The sequence below is a fragment of the Pinus tabuliformis genome, chromosome J, assembly GCF_031772625.1.
Source record: "Pinus tabuliformis cultivar Carrire ecotype Pingquan chromosome J, CPIR1, whole genome shotgun sequence".
NCBI lineage: Eukaryota > Viridiplantae > Streptophyta > Pinopsida > Pinales > Pinaceae > Pinus > Pinus tabuliformis.
In genome coordinates, this window is record NC_142295.1 from 709,410,754 (window position 1) to 709,430,636 (window position 19,883).

The following is a 19,883-nucleotide window of genomic DNA, read 5'->3' on the forward strand; positions in this document are numbered from 1 at the left end:
CACATGTACAAATGTGTTATTGAATAAACTTGATAGATAAATGGTATTCATTTTGATGAATAAATAATGTTCATTTTACATTGAAGTTGTATGAATGGTAAATTGAATATACTTCATGTATAGATAGAGTTGCATTGAAGTGAAGTTGTGTACATGTTACCATGTCCATGACAAACATGTGGCAACATAATAACTTTGTCAAAAGTGTATAATTAGCTCCACATGGGATGGTTGTGTTATATTGCACGTGGCATTAACTAAGCACGTGGTTGCTTGTGCATGTATGAGTAGAATTACATGCTTATTTTATTCTATAAATTCATTTTCATGAAAGTTATAATTAGAAATATTTAAATAATGGTGATGGTTTTGTTTTATTTTATTTTAATTTATTTTCATATTAAAATATAATATTTTAATAGTAATAATTTTTTTAGAATTACTTAGTTTTATAATTTTATAGTGAGTAATAATTCAAAATTGTTTATCTTGCATCTTAAATTCTATAAAGAAATTATTTTGGATTATAAAGAGATTATTATTAATAAAGAAAGGGAGACTTGCAAATAATATGTTCACATCCCAACTAATTATCTATTATATGAATTAATGAAATGAAATAATAATTATTTTGAATACATTTTTAAAAGAAATAATAACATATTTTGAATACAGGTCGGTTTAGAAGATATTGTTATTGAATTAAATATTTTATAAATTAAACCATAAAATTAATGATATTCACAATATCAAATTTATATTTTTATTTAAAAATAAAATATAGAATTATAATAAAATCACGAGGATTTCAAATATTATAAAGATTTTGTAAATCTCAATAAAATTTATTAAAAATATTTTTTCAATATTATAAGTTGAAAAATAAAATGTTCATTTGGGGTAGCTCAATTGGCAATGGCCTTGTAAATGAAGTCTCATCGAACCAAAAATCTTGGGTTCAAATCTTGTGTTATCTCCCCAATTGGGGTGAGAAGTTGGACATGATGAAGATGTAGTCCTACAAGTTTACAAAAAAAAAAAATTGAAAAATAAAATAAATATGATTTAAATTAAATTAATATTTACAATTATATAGTAAAATGGTGAACTAACTAAAATAAAACTATTTTAAGATAAATTTATAATAAAAGAAATTAATACTAAATATTATTTAAGTCCCTAGGGGTAGTTCAACTGGTGATGACCATGAAAATGAAGTCTTATATGTGAGGAGGTTCAAGGTTTAACCCCCACTTATTGACATGTGCCTCCAGAAGGGGCATATGCAGGCACCCTAATTCACTTGCGCTTGCAAAGGGGCATACTTAGGCACTTAGAGGTTATAATGGTGGCAGTTGGAATCGACCTCGTGTCAAGGGGGAATGAGAAATAAATTTTTTTGTTTGAATTATTGAAATTGATTAAGACAGAGGAGAATTGGATGTGGGCTGCTCTGCAATCCGAGCTAGGGTTGAAGTTAGGGTTGTATCGTTGGGTACCATGGCGGGACGCGCAGGGGGGAGTGTCGCTCCCTCCTACAGTCAAATAGTGGCGGACAGAAGCAAGGACACTGGAACGCATCGTTTCAAGAAACCTATGGAGATGGAAACAGAGGCTATTAACACGGAAAAACTGGGAAAAAACAGACCTCATGAATAGGAAGGGGATCAGCAGGAAGCTAGTAGAGAGAAGAGGATAGGGGGCAGCAATTAGAAAACTGCTTCCATGAGCACAACTGGGGTTTGCAAACCCAAGTCGACCATAATTCCTCGGGTCATTTTAAGCGACCCAATGCTACAAGCACATAGAGATCACATGACGGAATATGCAGTTATATGCAAATTCATGGGGATATGGTCGACGAAGAAGGCACTGCACATATGGATAAGGAGCCACTGGAAACCCAAGGGGGAAATAAACCTTCACCTGGGATCCAAGGGCTTCTTCACAGTGGTTTTTACAAGCCTAGAGGACAAAGACAGAGTGTTCGAAGGAGGACCTTATTTCTACGCTGCTGCAGGCCTCTACATGCGACCATGGATGATGAACTTTGTCCCAGAACGCGAAACATTCACATCGGTACCAGTATGGATTAGACTCTACTCCCTTCCTCTAGATTATTGGTTGTCGGAGTCTCTGAAGACAATAGGCAACAAACTGGGGCATTTTATAAAGATCTCAGATGCGACTCTGAAAGGAAAATATACCTCCTTCACCCAGATATGTGTGGAAATGGACTTATCTGGGGCACTTCCAGACGCGATCATTTTAGAAGTGTATGATGAAGAATGGGTGCAGGCGGTGGACTATGAACATGTCCCTTTTAGGTGTTGTAAATGCCATGAACATGGACATCTATACAAAGACTGCCCAACAAACAAAATGGAAAGAAACGACAAAATTGCAATAGATAAAAATCCCGAGGGTTTCACCAAGGTCAGGGGCAAAGGGAAAGGTGGGAAGTGGCAACAAAAGAAGATTGATGAGGACAGACAACCGAGCCAAAATGGTTTCAAGATCCCAGAAGAAGAAGTTGGAAACAAAGGAACAAACCAAGAATCGGAGATCACTCCTACTGAGAAGGAAAGGGATGCAAGCATGGAAAATATGACAGAGAATAGCTAGAAAAAGGAGGATCTTCCAAGCAGTATGGAGATAACTAGGGGCCATGAGATGACACCAAGTGAAGCTGGAATGGAAGACCATGAACTGCAGGAGATTCTAGAAAGGGAGAATTTAGATCTAGAGAAGTTTCTGGAACAAGGTATCACCAAAGGAGTGGATTCCCTGCCAAAAGAGGATTTTGATAGGGTTCAACAGCTCTTCCTCTGGAGATCACAATCAAAGGGCTTTGGAGTCAAAAGAAATCATGAAATCCAGGAGCATAAGGGGGTCAAAACGATGGAGGACTCGCAGATACAATCTTCCAAGAACCCGGGTAGGAAGAGAAGAAGAAAAAGGCAGAATGAGCTAATGAATGAATGCGGGAAAGTCATGATTAACTCAGATAAGATGAGAGATATGACTAGTTATTCCTTTACAAATATTTCTTAATGAAGCTTACAACCTGGAACATTAGAGGTATAGGAAGTAGAAGGAAACAAAGAAATCTTAGCAGTAGAATAAAAGAAGAAAAACCAGATATGGTTTTTATTCAGGAAACAAAATGCTCAATGGACAAGATTAGAGAAATACATAACAAATGGTTAATCAAGTATGAGTATCTAGAGGTCAAAGAAAAAAACTTGGCGAGGGGGATTCTTACGCTCTGGGATCCCCAGAAATTTGGAATCCTGGATGCTTTATCTTTCATTGGTGTGTCAACCTTTAGGGGATCATGAGAGTTACATGATTACAAATGTCTACGGGCCTCAAAAGCAAGAAGACAAGCTCAAGCTTCTCACAGCCCTTGAGGAGCTAAGAGCGAGACACCCTGATGTGCCCTGGATTGTTGCAGGAGATTTCAATATGATTAGATCTCTTACGGAGAAAAAGAGGGTATCAGACAACTAGGCAGAGACTCCATTGCCTTCCAAAACTTCATAATGAACATGGGGTTAGTGGACACTGAAGCCTTAAATGACACCTTTACTTGGAACAATAAGAGAGGAGGGGCTTCTCAAGTCGCCTCTAAGCTAGATAGATTTCTCATCTCAGAGGACCTCTTTCTGTCAGGCCCTGCCATGCCAGCTTCTATCCTTCCATTTGGAGGCTCATACCATTGGCCTGTACAACTTGAGGCCACTTTTATGGGCACACTTAGAAACAGACCTTTCAGGTTTGAAAATGCATGGCTCTCTCACCCTGAATTCACCAACAATATTGACACATGGTGGAGGGAGGATCTGAACATTCAAGGCACTAAAATGTTCTTGCTCCAGCAGAAACTCAAACACATCAAATCCAAGCATAAAGATCGGAACAAAAAGGAGTTTGGTAATATTTTCAAAGCCAAAAAAGAAGTTGAGCAAAAACTCTAGGAGATCAATCAGATCATCATCACAGATGGTTTCATTGAGGAGCGGAAAAATCTAGCTGATTCTCTACAGAAGGAATGGGAAGATAGATGTATGCAAGAGGAGATTTTCTGGAGACACAAATCGAGGGTGCAGTGGATTAGAGAGGGAGAAAGAAACATAAAGTTCTTTCATAAATCTACCATAGATCACAGGGCACACAACGGAATCACAAAACTCAAGAATTCTCAAGGGATAGAGCTCGTCTCTCACAAAGATATGGAATCTCTCCTTGTTCAACACTTCCTCAACATAGTAGAGGAGCCACTGGTCGATAGATCTAGGTTCATCAGTAATTTCACAAAGTACATCCCTCAACTGGTCACCAAAGAAGACAACCACAATCTTAACAGGGCAGTGTCGGAAGAGGAGGTTAGTGATGTGATCAATGAAATGCAAAATGGCAAAGCTCTAGGTTCGGATGGTTTCAATGTGGACTTCTTCAAAGCCTACTGGAGAACAATCAAACAAGATATCCTTGAGGTGGTGGAAGATGCAAGAAGATCCAAATCGATTCTGAAGGCTCTTAATGCCTCCTTCATAGCTTTAATCCCAAAACAGGAAAAAGCCATGACTCCGGATGGTTTCAGACCCATAGCTTTATGTAATGTGGTGTACAAAATTATTTCCAAAGTTATCGCCAATAGACTCAAGCCCCTTCTTCCAGCTCTCGACTTAGAGGAGCAAACTGGCTATGTTGAGGGAAGACAGATTCTCAATAACATCATCCAAGCTCACGAGGTGGTACACTCTATCAAAAGCAATAAACAAGCTGGTATGATCATTCAGCTGGACCTAGTGAAAGCTTATGATAAGCTAAGCTGGTCTTATATAAAGGCAGTAATCAGAGCTTATGGCTTTGACCACAAATGGATAAGATGGGTTATGGCACTAATATCCATAGCCAGTTTTTCCATCTTGCTTAATGGCGCTCCTTCAATCTTAGACAAGGGGATCCGCTCTCTCCCTTCCTCTTTGTTCTTATGATGGAAGGGCTAGGTAGAGCGATCAAAACAACAAATGCTGAAGGAAGAATCCAGGGTCTCAAACTCACCTTGGATGGAGCGACGAATACTCACCAGCAATTTGTGGATGACACGATGCTGCAGGGTATACCCACAGTCAGGGAAGCTAGAGTATACCCTATGGCAGCTGGCACAGAGGTAAGCCTCAACAAATCAAAAGTTTTCTTCTTTAACACTGACATTGCTATTCAGAGGAACATCACTAGAATTCTTGGGTTTCAAAGGGACCAGTTACCCTCCAAGTACCTAGGAATTCCTCTTATAGACAAACCTCTAATCAAGGGAGTGTGGGAGCCGATAATGAATAAGATTCAGGAAAAGATCAAGAAATGGACATGCAAGTCTTTAAATTTGGCGGGACGCCTTGTGCTCACACACGCTGTCTTGCAGGCTATTCCCTTTTTCATGTTCTCAGCTCTTCCAGCTCCTAAAGGAGTTATGCAACATATCAGGAGCATTCAAAGGGATTTTCTATGGGGCAAGGGGAAGAGAAAAAGAAATGGGCTTTAGTAGCTTGGGACAAGATCTGAAAACCCAAGTCCCATGGTGGTTTGGGGCTTCATGACCCTGAAACCCTCAGTAGAGTTTCGGGAGCTAAACTTTGGTGGAGGTGGCTCAAGGAATCGACAACCCCTTGGGGCAAGCTCTGGAAACAAAAATATGCAAAAAATTGGCAAGACCACATCCGAATGTCAGGGTGCATTAAGGGCTCCCACATTTGGAATCTTGCTTGGGAGAATAGAGGTATTGTCCAACAGCATAGTTTCTAGGAGATTCGAGCTGGGAACCTGGCACGATTTTGGGAGGATAACTAGCAACAGGAACCCAATTTGTTTAAGGACGAATTAGCCGCTCTCAAAAATGATACTGACAACAAAGGTTTACTTATGGTAAGTGACTTCTGGGATCAGGTAAGGAACAATGGTAAATGGAGAATTTGGAAGGATTTAGGCCACAGTGAAGATAGCCCTTTGAAGGCCCAGGCAGATTCTCTTGCTTGGGATTTGGAGCAAAGGAAGATTTTGGTGTCCTCCTTGTCTGACCAACTAAGATGGGGAAGGAACATCAAAGGAAACTTTAACCTCAAAGAAGCTAAAAGAATAATCACAGGGTTTAACGACCAAAACCCTGATCAGGTATGGAAGAACGTTTGGCAGAACCCTCACTGGATGAAAATAAAGTTGTTCATTTGGCTTGTTCAACAAAAGAAAATTTTAACTTGGGAGAATTTGCTGAAAAGGGGTTTTTTCGGCCCATCCAAATGCCCTCTATGTGGCTCACAAGAGGAGACGATGAATCACCTACTCAACGTCTGCCCTTTCACCTCCACCGTGTGGGATTGGGTGGCTTCAGTCTTCAGGCATACTGATTGGGACAGACTTAGCATCACCAACACTTTGAATAATTGGAGGAAAAACTTCTCAGGCAATGAAATCGTCAATAAAGCTTGGACTTTGATTCCAGGCTTTGTCATCTGAGATGTTTGGAAAGAATGCAATGATAGGATTTTCAAAAGCAAGACAAGCACGCCCTAGCACATAATTGCACAAATTCTACGATAGCTCAAAGAAACAGTCAGAGGTTTGTTGTGGAAACTTCCGGAGAATCCTCCTCTGCCCCAGGAAGCTTGTATTCTACTGCAGTTGGGTCTCCAGTCAATAGTCCCACAGGGCATAAACAAGGGTGTGAGCCAAACAAATGCAAGTATGGATATTTGGAAGCCTCCTCCACAAGGCTTCTTAAAAGTCAATATAGACAGAGCATCCAAGGGCAACCCAGGGTTAGCTGGTTTTGGGGGTGTTACAAGAGATGAGTAGGGACGCATAAAGGAGATCTTTCATAGTCACTTGGGGAAAGCCACTAATAACATGGCAGAACTTATGGCCTTAGAGCAATGCCTAGAAACCCTGGTGAATTTAAATTCACACAATGTCATCATTGAAGCAGATTCAGAATTGATTATCAAAGTGGCCAAGAAAATGTGCAATGGAACGACACCAGAAAAAGTGTCGAAACATTGGAGGTTATCGTAGGTCTTTCATCGTATTCACACCCACCTGAAAACCTTAAGAACCATCAACTTTGTCCATGTGAAAAGAAAATCAAATATGTTGGCTGATTGTCTGGCGAATGAAGGAGTGATTAGTAAGGGCAGTGGTACTTGGCACGTTTGGGAGCCGATACCCCCAAGCAAACTGTGTGATGATTGTCTCTGTCAGGCTGCCAAATATATGGAACACTTCCAGATCTTCAGAAAAGAGAAGGAGGAAGACTAGCGAAAGGCAAGAAGAGCGGAGGTCCTTGGGCTGCGGTCTCTCCCAATCAGTAAAACTCAAGGAAAAGAAGATCGAAGAAGTGAAGCGGTTATACAGTTCCTGGTGGAACAGAGGTCGTGGGTTGTTCTGGATGAGCAGCTTTAGGAGGGTTTCAAAATGAATAGCGAATCTCAGTATAAACACGGGAGGATCAGGAACAAAGGAAATGATCTGGAACGATCGGGAACGATGGATCAACAGGATGGACCGATGATACTCAGGAGAACCGCGGGAGTAAAACGATGCTTAACCCGTTCGTCAGTTGAATGGCCGAAGTCCGAAAGTTCTTTTGGCCTCAGTCATCCGACGGATTTCAGGCCGGAAAGAGATCGAACGTTAACCACCTGGATGGACCCGAAATCCTATAGGTTGAGGAGCTCTAATCCTTTTCGGGTCCGGATTTGTGTTATTCATCGTGCTAGTGTTCAGGCCGAAATCATGGTGGACCGTTGGATTAAATAGACTTTGATCAACAGTGCCAATTCTCCGTGAAACTCTTTTGATCGTAGGATTTGTGGACCGTCGGATGGGGAGTTCGTTTCGACGGTGGGGATTGCGCGTTCAAGCTCGGGCTTGGGGAGCGGTTCAGAGAAGATTGATTGGTGCGATTTTGGTATTTTTTGAAGTCCGTTGGTCTTCGCAGTTTGTATGAGAAACCGGTGAATAGAAAGGAACTTGTTCCTTAGTCTTGTGCTGTAGAATTGATGTAACCCCGCGAAATATTGTAACCTCGTGAGACATTGTTTGATCTTGGGTTTTGTAAACCCTGTTAATGGTAAACCAACAACGGGCTTGTCTAGTGATGGTAAACCAGCAACGAGCTTGTCTTTGCACGGGTAAAGACGTGTATCATATGTATTACACTTTTACGGTTAATAGAAGGTTCCACTCTTACTTGACCAAAAAAATGAAATTGATTAAGATGCATTAAAATGCCCATTTTTTTGGCTTTTCTTAACTACTATGACTTTTCCTTACTTTTTTGCTTTCTAGTAGCAAAATTTAAATGTGAGGTACTTCAAAAAACCCTTCATGTGAGGTACTTCAAAATTTAATGTGAGGTACTTCAAAAAAACCTTCATGCATTCATAAAAAAAAAAAAATTCAAATGATAAGCCCTGGATCAAAAACTGGCTAGGCTCTTTCAGAAAACGTAATCCAGGAGTTGGCTGGTTCAACCGAGAACTTCCCCGAATGCTTGGTAATCTAAACAAAAGGATTTCCTGCACAGCTTAAAATCAACCATTAACATAGAGGGAGAAAACAATAGTGAAATCCAGATCAAATGGAGATACCTGCCATTATATTTCAGAATCTAAACTATCATTCAAACCCCAGAGATCAGAAAGATCTTGTGCCTGAATCAATCTTCATCAAGCTATCATCAATGGCTGAAAATAAAATTATGCAGAAAAATAAAACATCTTACAGCATTTTCAGAAGAGTAACACCAGCAAGATTTTCAACCCCAATGTCTTTTTTTATTGCACAAAAATGACTACAAGAGAGCTTTCTTTAGCACCAGACTCTAAGATCGAATCTGATCTCAAATGACCCCTAACATCCTATTTAAAGGAAAAATTCCCAACGGCTAGTTCGAGTGATCCATGTCAAACTAATCCCGACCGTCGATGAGGATCAAAATCCCTTTTAATCTCATCCGTCAAAATTTTAAATGCATTTTAATATATTAAAAAATTAAAACTTTGCATTTATTTTCTCAAAACTTTGACTTATTATTTTATTTTATTTTATTGTTTAATTGTTTAATTTATTTTTAGTTTATTTTTAAAATTTTATTTTTTACTTTTTTTGTTATTTTTAATTTTTTAATTTTATTTTTTATTATTTATATCTTTTATTTTTTATTGTTTTTTCATTTTTTATTTTTGGATCCTCGAACTTAGCCCTTTGGAAAATTCACCTAGGACCTAGGACTTAGGACTTAGGACTTATGAGGGGATTAAAACATTTTCTAACCCTCAAGACACTTTACACATGACTTTTACAATTTTACATCTCAAGGGGGAAACCCACTTGACATAGACCCTCATAGACCACCCAGTTCTGCGATACAACATAATCTAGCAGATTAAGTAATTTGTAATAACCTAACCAAATAGTTAGAATCATTTCCAAATTACTTTTACATAGACTCAAAGCACACTAGGATTCCCCTAAGATTCTAATGACAATTCATTCTGGCTTTCGGGTTAGGCTGAAGGAAAACTCTGCCGATCATGGATCGGGGAGACAAAAAACCTTTCGGAATGTAGATTATCACTAGAAAATTAGGTTTGCCTAGACAATTTACATACATGACTCAGATTTGTTAGGATTATTTACAATTTACACATGCAGACTGGGTTTACAACATAACATAATCGGGCAAATGATGACAGTCGAATGGCACGGACACGTCGATCCAGAGCTGTCCCTTTTGTCGAAAAAAGGGGGTGTACTGCTATGGGTAGTTGACACGTAGTGGTCAACAGGGTGAATTTAATGTGTAAATGAGGAAAAGTAATTATCAAAGCAAAGAACAATATAGACCTAAGAAAAATTAACATGGTTTCAGAGCAAGGCTGAAGAATAGTCATGGAGATCACCCCTATGATGACACCATTGAAGGTGCAAGAAAGGATGGTGGAGACCTAAAAGAATACTAGGGTTTGAAGGTAACCCTAGGCAATTTGTGTATTAGGGTTTGATGGATACTATGAGGTTAGGGCTTGGAAGAAATCCTGATTTATGACAAATATTTGAGATATGAAATCTAGAAACCCTAGAATGGTCAATGTGAAGATGCTTAAGCACTTGTGACAGATTTGATGAACCCCTAGATGGGATAGTTTCTATTAGGCTTGGTTGTTGATGAAGTTGATGAATATATATTAAAGGTAACATTGTCATATGAACAATGGATAGTGATGGTTCTTGAAGGCTGGTTCAAGAGGGAGATGATCACCTCTTATTGAAGATAAGTATTTCTTGATTTATGGTGCTCCTTTATGTCTTTACTTTTGTTTAGACTTATAAATTTGATTATTGTTTTGATTATTACCTATACTTCCTGCATGTATATTTGAGTATTTGGATTCTTCTAACCTCCTGATAAGTTGTGATAAGTGGATCCTTCTTGAGGATCATGGCTAATGTAGGGATAGAAGAGCTAGTAAAGGTGACAAAGTGCTACAAGCTGTCTATTTAAAATAAGAAGGTGCACAAGTATTTGAATACTACAAGGTATGCATGGTATATTGTTTCAATGTTATGTTTCAGCTGTAATATTGGATGGAAAGGTAAGCCCTAAGGTATGATGAGAATGTCTCCTTCACAAATGGCTCATGTATGCATATGAAAGAAAGTTTGATTCATACCTATGATGAAATGATGCACTTGGTATTGAACAAATATCTTACCTTTTAGACATGATGAATTTCTTGATTCTATGAAGCTACTTAGAAATATTGATTTTTGATATATTGATGTTTCGCTAACATCTACTATTTTGGATATCTTGATCTCATAAAGAAGGCTTGCACATTGATCCTTATACATGGTAGCTTGGCACTATTGATAATGCTTGTGATAAGCATGATAACCATGATGATAGAAGTGTAACAATGAGATTGATATTCATATTCATGATCTTCTTGTTGACCGTGGTTAGGTTTTGGTGAGCCTAGTAATTATGGCATATGCTAAAATTGAATGACCTAACTTGATGAAAGTACTATTGTGTTCATGATCCTTGAAGTATAATGTTACACTTGTCTACTTCCCTAATCATAAGACTCTAACTTTTGATGAAAGTTTGATGTCATGATGTAATGGTGAAGTAGTTGATGCTAACATATATGACCATGATAGATATGTGATATAGTCTGACTTTATGATCTAACAAATCTGCTGATGCATGACAGTATTATATACAAGTTGATGACTTAAATGAAGATGACTGAAGTGGCTTCCCAATCAGAGGGAGAGTCTCTCCATAAGACCTTACTCCTACTATCATTTGCATTACATGTATAGAAGATTCTTTATTGTTGAAGTAAGATTTATGGACATGAATAGACAAATATTTGATATTGTTGGTCTGTAGCAAGTTCTGGTCTAAGAAGAGAGATTTTCCTTACTCTAAGCCTCAACTGCACGAAAGAAAGCTTGAGGGTGCAGTTATAGCCTCTCAACCACATGGAAGAAAGCCTATGGGTGTGGTTATGCCTGAAGGTCACAAAGCTAAAGTCTTATCCATAAAATCAAGAATGCACCAACAATATGACAGTCTTACAGATATGGAGCAGACATCAGAATGTCCTATGAGCAGGGAAGTTTGAATGTTTGACTTACTATAGAGAATGTGAATGTGCTGACTAAACTTGTGTTTGCAGTGGACCGGAATATGCATATTAATATGATATTTAGATTTGGCCATTGAAGCTAGTACATGACAAAGATTCGACTTAGTGAGCACATTGGCTTGAATGATTGATGATGTTTTAGAACTTTGACACGATGCTTGATGATTCATAGATATGTTTTGGCTTATGGATTATTTATATTCACAGTGGTGCCAAGTTAGAGTTTTGATCTGATTTGGTACTTGATGATTGATGATTTGCCTTCATAACAATGCTATATGGGCATAGTGACGTTTAGTGACTTCTTTTGGTACTCAATAGATATTCTGTGTTGACATCATTAGCTTTGTCACATTGGTTGAAATATAAATAGTTGTGATTCAGTATGAAGTAATATCACAATAAATGGATGGAACTTGCATGACTTATCCTTGGTGTATGCATTTCCATCTAGTGATAGAAATGATTTATATCATGATCATGAGGATGACTTGATGAATTTTGGTTTGATATTGATTGGTAAATGACAATTTGTTGGCACGACAATAGATAAAGTCATAGTATATTTAGGGTATATGCTTATTAATTATGATGCGCTAAGCAATATGTGTGGTGATGGGTGAGGGTGTAACTTATATTTGAAGGAGTGTCGTGATATTGAACATGTCCTAATATTGAACATTTATGGTTAATTTAGAATATATATACTAGTGCATTACATGCTATACATGCATATGTAGCTATCATATGCATGTATCATATACATGCTAATATTCTTGTGATCCTTATATTAGAGATGGGTCATTACATGTTTTAAGGGAAACTAATAAAGGTTTTAGCAAACAACAGATACATAAGGGCATGGAGGTTTCCTATAGGATATTTGCCCATGAGTAGTCATTATTTCCCATGAAGTAATATGACCAAGGCTAGCACTGAACAAGACTGTTCTAGGTAGTTTTGTGCCACAAAAAAGAGTACCAAACCACAATTTTCCATATCACTAAAGCTCAGTCAAACAACAATTAGGTACACTTGGCTGCCATACAAATGTTGTCAAGATTAATATGTTCTTATTCCCTCCTACAGCGGTTAGGGTGAGTTAGTATGATGATTTGGTTTTCTATGTATGCAAGGTTAAGGGGAAGTGTGATTACAGGTCTAACCCGGTCGAGCCTTGTGACTAAATGTGTATATAGCAATGATATGGAAAAAAAAACATTATGATTAATTAATTATATAAAGATATCTTAAATTAGTTCACAACGAATAATCAATACTTGAGTAACTATGCTACCCTACCTAGTCCAAAGAATTTGTTATAGTGATATTGATGAGTTTGATATCAGTTTTGATTTGACATCTAAGGCTTGATAAGCTAACTTAGTTGATTTGATTGCACAATATTGATTTGTGTAAGGCTAAGCATATTGCTTTGGTCAAGTGTTATGTTTGCAGAAAGCTTTGTATGAACCAAGCTCCCCGATCCTGATATGTTAGCATCAACAGTTATCCGGTGAAGCCAAAATGATGTGTCGATCCAAATGTAAGGACCCATTCATCCGCGTATTTTATAATAACAGAACATGAAATCTTATATACAAAAATTTACAGAATTTAAATAATTAATCTAATGAATACTAACCTGTCTGCTTTGCTGACAATCTGTTCGCTCTGCTCTGCTGCAATTCCTGTCTGTCTGCGTTACTTAAACGACCAAAACCTCCCTGCCGAACTAAGTACAACCTAGGTACTTAGCCCCAGAAAGCTTTCCAATTGAAGCAGTCTGATTCCCCCATGCCCAAAAGCTTCAATATAATCAAGACTCGTATCCAAAATTATTCTCCACTCCGCTGCCCCCCCAAACTAGTTTTCCCCCCCTTCTCTTATCTCCTCATCCACCGCTTTCACCTCATCCCCGTGTCAAAAATTTGGTTACGTGTACTTTATGAAATCAAATCTCATTTGATTTCGTTGATCTTTATTTGAATACATAGTTTAATTTAATAAGGTTTATTTATTATATTTTATATTAATGAATTAATTAAATTTATTAACTTTATACTTTTTAATTAATTTATATTATTATTTTCTTAATTTTAAATTGTAAATTTTAATCTATATTTTAAGCTTTAATATTTCTGTTGGTTTTAAGGACTTATCATATATATGATACTCTGGTGTGGTATTAATTTATTACCTTAATTTATATCTCCTCTTGTAGTAACTAGCTTACATATAGTGCGATACATGCGGGTCCATGCATACGTAGCTATCATATGGAGGTCTCGTATGTATGCTAATATTCGTATTTTATTTATAAGCGGGTCATTGCATACATCCCCCCTTCCAAAAACTTCGTCCCAAAGTTAGGATTATACTAGAATATATTAGTGATTATAGTGTATTATTATTTTAGTAATTAGTGTAGTTATATGAGGACTATGTTCCGTGATTACATACTTGTTTCATGTGAGGACATTTGAAAGTTTGTGATTTTGAATGTTGATAGGTTTATAATTTTAATAGTTAACTCTAACCCCCACCAGGCTCCCAAGTTATTCTAGAATCATTCTATCCTTCCTAATCTCTTCCGCTTCCATCCTATCCGTCCTCTACTAGAGTATGCCATGGTGTCAGCTATACTGATTAACCATTCATAGACTCTCAAGTGTGTCAGCATTGATTACATCAACCTGATTGCCCAGTAGGCATCTGGCAGGCATCATCACACATCTAGGAGAGCGTGATTTGCACAGTTCTCCCATGACTCCAAGTTTCTGGAGGATAAACGGTGGGCAATACCTCCACCCCTCCTAGTGGGACCAGAGTCAATTTTTTTCTTTTTTTCTTTTCATGTGATCTTATTGAGTCTTAATTATATTGAAGTTTTTGTCATCACGTGGCCGTTTTAGCAACAATAATAGCTGTAACATAAACACTTGTCCATATATTATAACATATGCATCAGTATATACATAAAATAAACAATTTCTGTATAGCTTATACATGTTATCTCTAGTACAACGTATTTCATCATGTCCTGCTCATGTTATCGACTTTCATATTGAAATTGTAATCATTCTTTTATTTCTATCTCATCGATATGCATAAATAAAGAAAAATTTATACTATCTTAAATTTTATAGCAAGATTAATCAAATATTAAACTTTACTTTGATATCTATAATTCAGTAAGATTAATTTAAATAACATATTCCATTTTGGTATCCACGTACCAGTGGAATTAAGCAGATAACATATCATAAAAATTCACGTTTATATGAGATCATTCCAAAATGGTTCTGAATATCTGATTTAAAGTAAAGTAAATATATACAAAATATGGTTTAAAGTTCTTCAAAATTGACACAAGTTGGGGTATTTTTGACATATGATTTCCGTATTTTCCCAAGTAGCTGATCCAGGACTATACTTGTCCCACTGGACCTTAACTTAGTCTACCAGACAATTCCTGGCTGTCGAACCCTACGTTCCAGTATACGTAATGGTTCGACCGATATAATTTCTTCGTCCGATACCTGCAGTTCCTTCCATTGAAGGTTATGAGATTGGTCAGCTATGTAATGCCTTAATACAGATACATGAAATACATTATGAACTTTATGCAAGTGAGGTGGCAGTACAAGACGATAGGCGATAGGTCCAACTCTTTCCATGACTTTAAATGGTCCAATAAATCGGGGTGACAACTTTGTCCCTTTTCCGAATCGAATAGTACTTTTATTTGGTTTGATGTAGATGAAAACCTGATCCCCTACTTCATATTTCTTGTCAGTTCTGTGAGCATCAACATAACTCTTTTGTCTATCCTGTGCTTCTTTTAACCGTTGTCTAATTTGTTTTACCCACTCCTCCATTTCTTGGATTAATTCTGGCCCTACTATCACCTGATCTTCTAACCTATCCCAACTTAACGGTGTCCTGCAAGGTCTGCCATATAATGCTTCAAATGGAGGCATTCCGATTGAGCTATGGTAACTATTATTGTATGCAAATTCGACTAAGGATAAGTACTTTTCCCAGTGCAATTGCTGATCCATAACATACATCCTCAACATATCTTCAAGTACTTGATTTACCCTTTCTGTTTGCCCATCAATTTCAGGATGATAAGCTATATTCAAATTTAGTTGAGTTCCTAAGGCTGACTGCATGCAAATCCAGAATCTTGAAGTGAATCATGAATCTCTATCTGATATGATCTTCTTAAGATCTCCATGAAATCTGACAATTTCATTTATGAATACTTGAGCTACGTCAGCAACTTTGTAAGTATCTCTTATGGGGATGAAATGAGCACTTTTCGTTAATTTATCCACTACCACCAGAATAGCATTGTGTCTTTGAGAAGTAAGAGGTATCCCAGTGATAAAATCCATAAAAATGATCTCCCATTTGGTCATAGGAATGTCGTGAGGTTGTAAGAGACCTGCTGGATGACAATGATCAACTTTTACTTGTTGAAATTCCAAACATCTTGCAATGAATTGAACGATATCACGTTTCATGCCCGACTAGAAGAAGAGTTTCTTGGTATCAGTGTACATTTTTTTTACTCCAGGATGAGCACAATACACTGCTCTGTGGGCTTCTGTAAATATGGTGTCTCGAAGATCCCTATTATCAGGAATATACATCCTTCCATGAAATCGTAAGATTCCATCATCTTCTAGTTCATATCCTTCAAACTTAGATTCTTTTGGCTTTTAACTATCAAGACTAGATCTTACCTTTAAATACCAGCTATCTTTTATCAGATGTTCTAGTACTTTTTGTATTAAGTCTACTTTGATAGGTATGAGAGAGAATATCCGTGGTCTTCTGCTTAAAGCATCTGCCATTACATTTTCTTTTCCTTTAATATATGATATTCTGTAATATTCCTAATTAGCCATGGCTAATTGGAATATTCGATTTTGCTCAATTTTGCCTTCTATAGTTATTAATAAATAAAAAGTGAGGAAAGGGGGACATAACTCACTTTATGAATAAAGTCACTCCCTAGTAGCACAATGTTGTGACTTAAAGGGGAGCCAAGGGGGCCAAAGGACCACGCAGAGATGGGGCCCACGCAAACACTTGGAGGGACTGCGCAGATGGAAAGGAACACGTGGCAAGGGAGGGACTACGTTGGAGGAGGTGGACCTTGGAATTGATAGAGGCCAACGCTATAAAGGAGGGGAGCCTCCTCATTTTTTCATTCGATTATGTGCATTTGAGCTAGTCACTTCGACTTGGAGCATGCTGACAGTTTAGCCTGTCTGCAACACTGTTTAGTGCATTGAGTGTTTCGTTTCGGAGATCTCACCCTTAGCCCCGGGGGATTTCGAGTGCCTACTTGGGCAAGGTAGTTTCCAGCAGTCTTTTGTAGTAGGATTGATCTTTGGAGTTGTGGAGGAGCTGAGCATTTGAGGACTGCGCAGTCTTGAGAGAAAGGGACGCGGTTCTTTTGGTGGGAGTTCCAGATTGGGGGTTTTGTGGAGGATTAGAGATGTGAGATTGAGCAAGAGATCAGCTCTTGCATATTGGAGGACTTTGGCAGAGTTTCGGGCTGAGTTTTGGTGGATTCTATTAAGTGGCAGTGCAGAGCCTTGAGGGACAGCGTAGATCCCCAAGGGGGTGATTTTCGAGGGTCGGCTATTTCAGAAAAGCTTTATGGTTTTTTCTGGGTTTCTTGAGTAGAGTCTGATTCCAGAGTTTCAGTATTTTCTGAGGAGGGGAACAACACCAAATCCTCATTTGATTTCCAGTAGTAGCAACAGCACGGCAGTTCCCGGACAGCTTGGACGTAGTTCAGAGAGAGGCCATTCCTTTGCTATTCTAAATGTATTTCTTCACTTGCCTTGTGCAAGTCGAGGTGCCATCTTTCTAATCACCTCTTGTACTCATTCCATTACTCTGTATAATAAAATGGCTTAGCATTTCTCTCTGCATTTCTTGAGTATCTGTTTATATTTCATGTTCACATTATTATATGTTGTACCACTGTTATTTTTATCACTTTGAGTTTCCCGGTCACTATATCATTTGGACGTGTTTGGTTGGAGTTTGCTTGGGTTTGAGGAATATCCTGGAAACGGGATATTATAGTGGTATCAGAGCATAGATTTGGCTCAGCCTATGGAGCTAGCAATCTATGACACTGGGGGAAAAGCCCTACATCTGTTACAAAGGTAGGAGATACAGAGACACTGGGCGTAGGTTGGAGAACACCTACGGAGAGGGAGACTGTGTTACAGTGGTGGACACAGAACAGGAGGAGCCTGTGGTGGACGCGGAGCAGGAGGATCTGATGGCAGATGATGACGGGAAGAATTTTGCAGACATGCTCCTCAAATTAGTGCAGGATCTGTCGAGGCAGATCGAGGTGATGGGGCAGAGATTCACGACGATGGAGGCTACACAGCGTGAGAGCCCACATGTTTTCCATGTTGGAGAGGGATCAGGTGCATCTCACCATTTGCCAGAGCAGGGCGCCACTCAGCTTGATACTACTCAGCAGGTGGCCTCACATGCCCCTATACGCTCTACCATGCCCACTTTCCTAGGAGCAGACACGGGGGCCGGAGCACAACAGGAGGCAGAGCTCGGTCATATGGGCGATTATTTTGCAGAGTACCAGGCCTATGGGCAAGAGTTCAGGGATGCTCTCTCATTCAGAGACTTTGTTCAGCTCCAGCGCGATAGTGGACCCCACGGCCATCACAGAGGATACCAAAATTATCATGATGGAGACACCCACCGCGCAACTAGTAGATTTCACTTGCCTACGTTTGATGGCTCATCAAACAGTTCAGCAAAGTCTTGGGTGGAGAAGCTGGACATCTATTTCCAGCTTAACCAGATGTCAGAGACAAAGGCCATTAAGGTGGCGACATTACATATGGATGGTGAGGCTTAGGACTGGTGGTTCCATGGGTTGGTTACACTCGGACACTCCACAGTGACGACATATGCCAAGTTCACCAGGAGACTGATAGAGAGGTTCGACCGGAGGGATCCAGCGTTTTGTTGAGCTGACAAGGCTCAAACAGACCAGAAACCCAGAGACCTACACTGCAGACTTCTTGAGGGTTTCAGTGATGGTGCCAGATTTATCCATGGCACGGAGGATCTACATGTATGTTGAGGGGTTAGCAGAGCCACTTCGGGGTCTAGTCAAGTCCACTAGACCAGCCACACTCTAGGATGCTATTAGCAAGACCCAGGACTTACAGGATGCCTTACCCAGGACCCGGACACCTTACCCCCAGAGACAGGCTTTCCAGCCTAAGGGGAAGGATGTGAGGATTTTGCCTCCAAACGGGAATCCAGGACGAGCACAGATTGATGATGATGCTAGGAGGGAGTTGAAGAAGAAGTAGTTGTGCTTTACCTGTCAGGAGCCTTGGGCACTGGGACATAGATGTGCTGCTGGCAAAGCACATTTTATTGAGGTCTTCTCCGAGAGCAGCGGGGAAGAGGATGAGGAGGATGATGTGGAGGTAGGAGGTAGTCATGCCGCGCAGGATCGTCTGCAACCTCCACCACCAGCAGCAGGTGGTGCAGCTTTTGCACCTATCGGAGGGGCCCTTGCTGCATTGTGAGGAGTTCCCAAGTATTTGACGTTGCGCGTACGGGGGACAGTACATGGCCAACGGGTATAAGTTTTGGTTGACAGTGGGGCAACCCACAACTTCATCGATGCATAGATGGTTGAGCGGAGAGGTATACAGATAGAGAACTTCGATGGCTTTTCAATTTTGGTCCCAGGAGACTAGACCATGGTGTGTGCTCGTTATGTTCCAGAGTTATCAGTGACGATGGGCACCTACACACTGATTGACCACTTTTTCGTGGTCGATATTCCGGACACCAACATGATATTGGGTGTTCAGTGGCTTATCACTCTAGGGAAGGTCACGACAGATTGGAAGACCCTAGAGATGGAGTGGGATGATGAGAAGACAAGGAAGCATGAGAAGATGTGGGGACAGCACACATATCCGCCTCAGACTGTTTCAGCTCATCGGATGGAGGCAGTCTTCTGGATGGGAGACATAGAGTGGGCAGTAGAGTTGCGTGCATCAGAGACAGGGACTACAGGGCAGACAGTGCACTCGGAGATACAGTCCATCCTTGACTGGTATTCCATAG

General features: G+C 39.3%; 1 pseudogene; it reads left to right on the top strand.

Moving 5' to 3' along the window:
• The first annotated feature begins 5,116 nt into the window (after nucleotides 1–5,116).
• LOC149228755 (calcium-transporting ATPase 5, plasma membrane-type-like) overlaps nucleotides 5,117–19,883 on the top strand; it is a 396,645-nt pseudogene continuing 381,878 nt past the window's right edge.